Source organism: Oratosquilla oratoria, chromosome 34, assembly GCF_046742065.1.
Source record: "Oratosquilla oratoria isolate Oo_2021 chromosome 34, ASM4674206v1, whole genome shotgun sequence".
NCBI classification, from domain to species: domain Eukaryota; kingdom Metazoa; phylum Arthropoda; class Malacostraca; order Stomatopoda; family Squillidae; genus Oratosquilla; species Oratosquilla oratoria.
Window position 1 is genome coordinate 39610290 of NC_134810.1, and position 7500 is coordinate 39617789.

Consider the following 7500-nt stretch of genomic DNA (forward strand, 5'->3'; position numbering starts at 1 on the left):
ATAACCAATCTATGGGTACTGCTGTGACCTTACACTCACACACACACACAACTCCCCGCCCACGAAAGTTGGAGTAACGACTCGCAGCGCAGCGATACTAAAATTATTTCAGCCATGGGCGGGATTCGAACCAGGACCTCTGTAGCAGCAGTTGCGAAGGCTACCACTGCGCCGTCGAGTCGTATATGTGATCACTGATCAGGTATTTGTGTTCAGATGCCAAACAGAGGATGTAGGTACCTTTTCACCCAGGTTCTGTTCCTGAGGGCATGGGAAGATCCTCTTCAGGTAACGGAAGTCCTTACGAGGCCTCCGGGGGCTGAGGGACACGATGCCTCAGGTGGGAAAGCCTTCCAGGGGAGCGGTTCCCCAAGGGGAACCCACTGGGTGACGTCGTGGGTAATACTGACAGACGTGTCTGGATGGAATGTAATGTATATTGACTGTGAGCGAGCGACAGAAGAAATACTAAGAGCTTTGGAAGGCTGGGAAATAAGTTTCCTAAATTGGGGACGAATAAGAGGGTGATGATGAGGAGGAGGAGGACAAGAAGGAAGAGGGGGGGTTGTAGGAAGTGGAGTAAGAGTAAGGGGAGGATGTAGAGGAGGAGGAGGAGTAAGAAGAAGAAAAGGAAAAGGAGGAGGAGGAGTAGAAAGAAGTGGAGTAAGAGGAGGAAGAAGGAGGAGGGGAGGATATGGAGGAGGAGTAGAAAGAAATTGAGTAAGAGGAGGAAGAAGGAGGAGGGGGAGGATATGGAGGAGGAGTAGAAAGAAGTGGAGTAAGAGGAGGAAGAAGGAGGGGAGGATATAGAGGAGTAGATTGAAGTGGAGTAAGATGAGGAAGAAGGAGGAGGGAGAGGATATGGAGGAGGAGGAGGAGGAGAGAGAAGAGGAGGAGTAAGAAGTGGAGTTAGAATGGAAAAAAAAATTAGTGGTGTTTTGTGCACGTCTATGGAAATTACGTATGATGATAATGATATACTTTAACGTCACAAGCTTACCCTATCCGAAGGCTATGGCGATATCTCTAACAGAGGACATTGTTGCGTGGAATTTAATTAACCATGCCTTTGGTTCAACTTCGCCTGTGGCAGAGTTCGAACCACCATCCCCTCGACCTTTGCTGCCAGCGACGACGCCCTAGCCCGTTCGGCCAGCGAGCTTTTTTTGTAATTAATCGTAGAAGAGAAATAGTGATACTTAATAGTAGGGGAGACATATTCGTAGTAAATTGGGGAGTATTGATGACCTTAGGAAGAAGCTAGGTCAAGTTTGATTTCAAATATGAAGTAAATATAAGGCGAAAAAGATAATGGGAAGTATATAGAGACAAGAGAGAAGATGTAGAGGGAGATGTGTTGATACTGTCGTGAAAGAAGTGTTTACATGATCCTATGGAAGGGAGGGAGCTTTGAAATTGTTATAAGTGGCACATCTGTGAACAACAAAAGAACAACCTTGGGAAGTTAGGTAAAGGAGTGGAAAGGGGAAAAAGAAGGTGATGAACACAATGGTGGAATTGGTAAAAGGGAGGAGAAAGGTGTTTGGAATGAATGAAGCGGAGGGAGGGAAGTTGTGTAAGGAAGATAAAAGAACGATTGAGTGAATCGATGTAGAAAGTGTCCGAAAGGAGCAGAGAAGTGGAAGACATTTTGGAAGATGTAAGAGATCATATCTAATCCCCAGCAATAGAAGACACGGAGACAGAAAAGCCTAAAATTACGGGGGACTGAAATAGTTAATCATAATCTTTCTAATAGGTATGGAGACGTGATCTTAGAAAGGATAAGAAAAAGAGAATATAAATAGGAAGGACAAAGAATACCTAGAAAGGGAAGGCTTAGTTGTACATGAGAGTATTACACTGAAACAAGTTGTAGAATATTTTAGAGAGTGAGAAAGGAAGAGAAATTTTGAGGTTTTCATGGATTTGAAGAAAACTTATGATAATGTAGAATGAAGATTTGGTTTTATCGGATGAAAAGTAAATGATACAGATCTATCTCTATCTATTTATCCATCTATCAATCTATTTATCTATTTTTAGAAGCTCTGACATGGGATTCGAACCCTGACCCGTGCGTCCATAATCACGAGGCCAAGACGCTAGCGACCATGCTACATGGGATGGTTCAAAAGGACTGTACTAGTCCCCGACCACGCTTCACGTAACATTGGAAGCGTGGTCGGGGACTAGTACAGTCCTTTTGAACCATCCCATGTAGCATGGTCGCTAGCGTCTTGGCCACGTGATTATGGACGCACGGGTCAGGGTTCGAATCCTATGGCAGAGCTTCTAAAAATGTTCAAACTGTCTTTAACATACACAGCTATTTATCTATATTCATATATATATCTACCTGTCTGTCTATACTTATATGTACATAAGTATGCACACCAACCACCTAGGAATCTGCCATAATGTCACCAGTGAATGCCCAAATAGATATCGCCGTGACGTCATCAATTTCATTCGTCAAGAGGCACCAATCTCGTTCCAGCCATCAAGTCAACACTATAAAACGCAACCTGGATACTTTTATGGAGGACCGAGAGCCGAATGGAGTGATCTTACTCTCTTATAGAAGTTACAAGTCTTCTGCCTATAGTTAAAAAAAGAAAAAAAAAAAATATATATATATATATATATATATATATATATGTGTATATAAATATATATAGTTAAAAAAAAAAAAAAAAAAAAAAAATATATATATATATATATATAATATATATATATATATATATATATATATATATATATATATACCGAAGTACGTCAAACCTTCTGACGCCAACACCAAACTGAAAATTCTTTGGTTTATTTGATTTGGTTTAACGTCACAAACTTCCCCTATCAGGATGTTAGCATGTTGCATCTTACAAAGGACTTATGGCGTGGAATTTAATGAACCATGCCCTTGGTTCAACTCGCCGGTGGCAGAGTTCGAATCCTCACCACCTCGACCTTCGCCGCTCGACCTGAAAATTTTAGTCTACCACGACAGAAGTCCACCCCCGCTTTCTAGTAAAGAACGTCGGAAATTATTGTTTTATAGTGTAATTTATGCGAACCTGATATTAATTTCTACACCAAATTAATCGTTTTAAGTTTCGCCCCCCTACCCCTCGGGTTGACACAAAAAAAACAACAACTAGTAAATATTGGTGGAAAAAGCACCATCATTACAGCGTTTAGGACCTGAAGGGACCCATAACGCGTCACAAATTTCTAGAATGATATGCGACAATCACCCTATTCTTCTCTCCACTATCTTTATGTGGATGACCAAGGAAAAAAGAAAAGAAAAAAAAAATCACGAAAATCAGACATTTTCAGAAGATTTTCATTGAAGAAATTTTGGTGAAATGGACGAGGTGAGTTGACAAAGAAAAAAAAAAAAAAACGAAAAAAGAAAAGAAAAAAAAAAAACGAGGTACGTGGTGGTCCTCTGACGACATAAAAAATCAGTCTTATAATAGTAATGATGACGATGATGATGATAATGATGATGATGATAACTGCCTCCCACCTTCGAGCTTCCGTAAAAACAAGCCTGGTGCATTAATATATACGTGATAATGATGATTACCATGCACATTCATGGTCTCCATCACGAAAGCCCTTATGAAGCGTATCCACACAGCACAATACAACCCGGCACTGATTTACCATCACAGTACAACATCTCAAAGTCTATCTTTCATAGAGAACCCAATACAAACCGAGTGACTACAGAAGACACACCTAATAACATGCCAAAAACAAACATACAAATCCAACCTGAAATAAGCATTACTTTCATTCCATTCACCTGTGCTACATTTCCCGGAATATTATCAACTTCAGACCTCTTGTTGGGTTTACCACTCTATTACTCTGATTATGGAGTAGCACAACACCCAAGACTTGCAATGCTTCAATCTTATCCCCTCTTCCGATTCGTCCATTTTCTTGTCCTCCACATTGTTCTCCTCAGACTTCTGGTTCTCCTCGTCTTCCCCCTCGTTCTCTTTGTCCTCCTCCTCGTCCTCCTCCTTGTCCTCCTTTCGTTTTCCTCTTTCTCCTCGTCGTGCTTCTTGGCCTCCTTTCCTTCTCGTCCTCTTTCTCGTTCCCCTTCTCATCCTCATCCTCGTCCTCCTCGTCCTCCCCGTCCTCCTTCTCGTCCTCCTTCTCGTCCTCCTTCTCGTCCTCCATTTCGTCCTCCCTTTAGTCCTCCTCCTCGGCCTCCTCTTCGTCCTCCTTCTCGTCCTCCTTCTCGGCCTCCTCTTTGTCCTCCTTCTCGTCCTCCTTCTCGTCCTCCTCCTCGGCCTCCTCTTTGGCCTCCTCTTTGTCCTCCTTCTCGTCCTCCTCCTCGGCCTCCTCTTCGTCCTCCTTCTCGTCCTCCTCCTCGTCCTCCTCCTCGTCCTCCTCCTCTTCTTCCTCCTCCTCCTCCTCCTCGTCCTCCAACTCGCCCTCCTCCTCGTCCTCCTTCTTGTCCTCTTTCTCGTCATCTTCCTCTTCCTCGGCCTCCTCGACCACCTCCTCGTCCTCATCCCCGTCTTCCTCGTCTTCCTCGATCTCCTCTTCCTCCTCTTCCTCCTCTTCTTCCTCTTCTTCCTTCTGGTACGAACGAACATACACACATACAAGTCAAGTGCACCAGAGTTGGTGTGTGAGTGAGATGTCTGGGCTCCATTGATCCTTCCCGCTACGGTGTCTTGTCTTGTGTTGTCTTGTCTCGTCTTGTCTTGTCGACCGCGGCAAGAAGACCGACTTTCGCTCTCTATCTCTCTTTTCGACGCGATCGCAAGGGAGTGGGTTCCCGTTCGAACGCGGCACACGCATACACGAAGGGAGATCACGCATACACGAATGCAGTCCGTGGATACGCAATGCAACCCACGAGCACACCTGACGCATAAACACACCCTTTGCTGTAGAGATTCACGCATTTGCATAAGATTTACTTTGAGACACGATCGCGCTCACGCTTAGGCACAAACACACACACGACTTGCTGGCGCAGTGGTTAGAGTTCTCGGTCGCCACCACGAAGGTCCGGGTTCGAATCCCCACAGGGCTGAAATAATTTCAGTATCGCTGCGCTGCGAGCCGTTACTCCAACTCTCGTGGGCGGGGAGTTGGATGTGTGTGTGTGCGTGTGTAAGGTCACAGCATTACCCATAGATCGGTCTATATGAGTTCTGAGCTCTCTTCCGGGATGGAAAATAGCTGTCGATCACGAGTCCAACACGTGATCCAAGACCATGGTGAATCACACACACACACACATACACACACACACACACACACACACACACACACACACACACACACACACACACACACACACACACACACACACACACAGAGGAAGTTGAGCTAACACCTGATAGGCAAAGAGTTGTCTCGCGCACCTTATTTACAAGACGGAGATCATTAGCAACGGGATCAATAGAAACGATGCAAGCGTGAACTGCATGCATGCATACAGGCGGGCAAGCACGTCTCTGCGAGATCAATAGGAGCCAGGACATTGACAATGGGAATATGATTACTATTTGCTTACATGTGGAAGGATAGAATTGGCGTAGGAGGGCGTATACGCAGGTGCGTACCTGACGTACCTGCGTGTAATGGATATCAGTGTGCGCGCGCATGTACACGTAGATACACGCGCGCGCATATATACACATACATACGCGTGCGCGCACACGCACATACATACGCGCGGGCGCACACACACACACACACACACACACACACACACACACACACACACACACACACACACACACACACACACACACACACACACACACACACACACACACACACACACACACACACACACAAACACAAACAAATCAGTTTGGAATTCATTAGTATTAACAGTTGTCTCCCGAGTTTCTTAAAACCCAAAAGGTTGAGAATTGCGAAGTATCATTTCCAGAGACGAAAGCTTCAAGGATGGACTTAATACAGTCATGCCAGAGGTATGGAAACGAAAAAGGCTCATAAGAACATAAGAATGAAAGAGACTGCAAGAAACCATAAGGCCTACACTAGGCAGTTCCATATACCTCTCATCTCCATCCATAAAGCTGTTTAATCTTTTCTTAAAACAACTGAGTGTTTCAGCGCTTACTACATGGTTACTAAATCTATTCCATTCGTTGACCACCCTAGCATTTACAAGCAAATCCTAAATACTCTCATGGTTTACTGGTACACGGTCAAACGGTTTGCCAAACCTGGTTTGTCAAACGAATGTTTATAGTGATGTTTGACCGTGTGAATGGGGTATTTGGCTGTCAAACACGTTTGACAAACGTATTTGACAACCGAATATCCCATTCGCACGGTCAAAAATCACTTCAAACACTTGATTGCCAAACCGGGTTTGACAAACAGTTTGATCGTGTAAATGGGCCTTTAGACATGTGGTCACAATACTGGCCACGAAGAGAGGTTCATGGAATGACGTAATTGGTCAGTGTTCCGGGCAAAGTCCTGCTCGCCCATCTGTTGCTGAACAGCCTCAAGTGAGTCCGTTTGAGTAGAAACGACTTGGGTGACAGTCTTTTGTTTTTCGAAACTCCAGAAGGCCAAATAATCTTTGGTTTTATATCAAGAAGCTGAACGACGAATTAAGAGAAGTTAAACCTATATGTATTTAGACATGTTGTTGAGTTTTTCTTAGGGAAGTCTAGAATGCTGACAGCGAAGTCTTTTTGCGGATTTCCAAATTCATAACATTTAACAAGAAGCGTGAATGTTTAATTTGATAACCCACAGAACGACTTCGTCTATATTACTCTAGATTTCCCTAAGAATAATTCAACAATGTGTCTAATATTCGTACATCTAGGAGGTGCTAAGATGGGAGGGAGGGTGGAGTGTTTTCAGGGATGGAATGGGTGGGAATGATTTCGTGCCTTTTCCTTTTTGGCTACCTCCCTAGTAAGGGGGAAAAAGCCTTGGTATATGTATGCTAATATTCGTATTCTAGGTTCAACTTCTCTTAGCTCGTCATTCAGCTTCGAAAGAAAAAAATTGTAAACGAAGTCGTTTCTAATCAAACGAACTCACTTGAGTCGTGACAGTGTGACCGGGGCTTAAGGCGCCTCATGTTCTTGTGGAGCTCCGAGACCTGAATTTCAGCATAGGACGTTGGCAAGTTATTTTGTTCTTTAGAGGGAGTTTCTTTCGAGGTTTCGTGGGGTGCTCTGTGATATTCTGCGGGGTCCATGGTAATCCTGGGACAATATTGGCCTGATGTCTAACCTGTATATATGTATATGTATTTCTGTATATGTGTATACGTGTATATATGTATAGACTGAATATGTGTGTGCATATGTGTGTATATATGTACATATGTGTGTATATGTGTGTTTATGCATGTGCATGTGTGTGTATGTGTATATATGTGTGTGTATATGCGTGTATATGTGTGTATGTGTGTATGTGTGTCTATATGTGTATGTTTATATATGTGCATATATGTGTATATGA

The 7500-nt window shown here is 43.7% G+C and overlaps 1 protein-coding gene across 15 annotated transcripts in view; it reads left to right on the forward strand.

Moving 5' to 3' along the window:
- The window catches only part of mmd (disintegrin and metalloproteinase domain-containing protein mind-meld), a 781430-nt gene that overhangs the window by 62791 nt on the left and 711139 nt on the right, over positions 1–7500 (forward strand). The window lies entirely within an intron of this gene.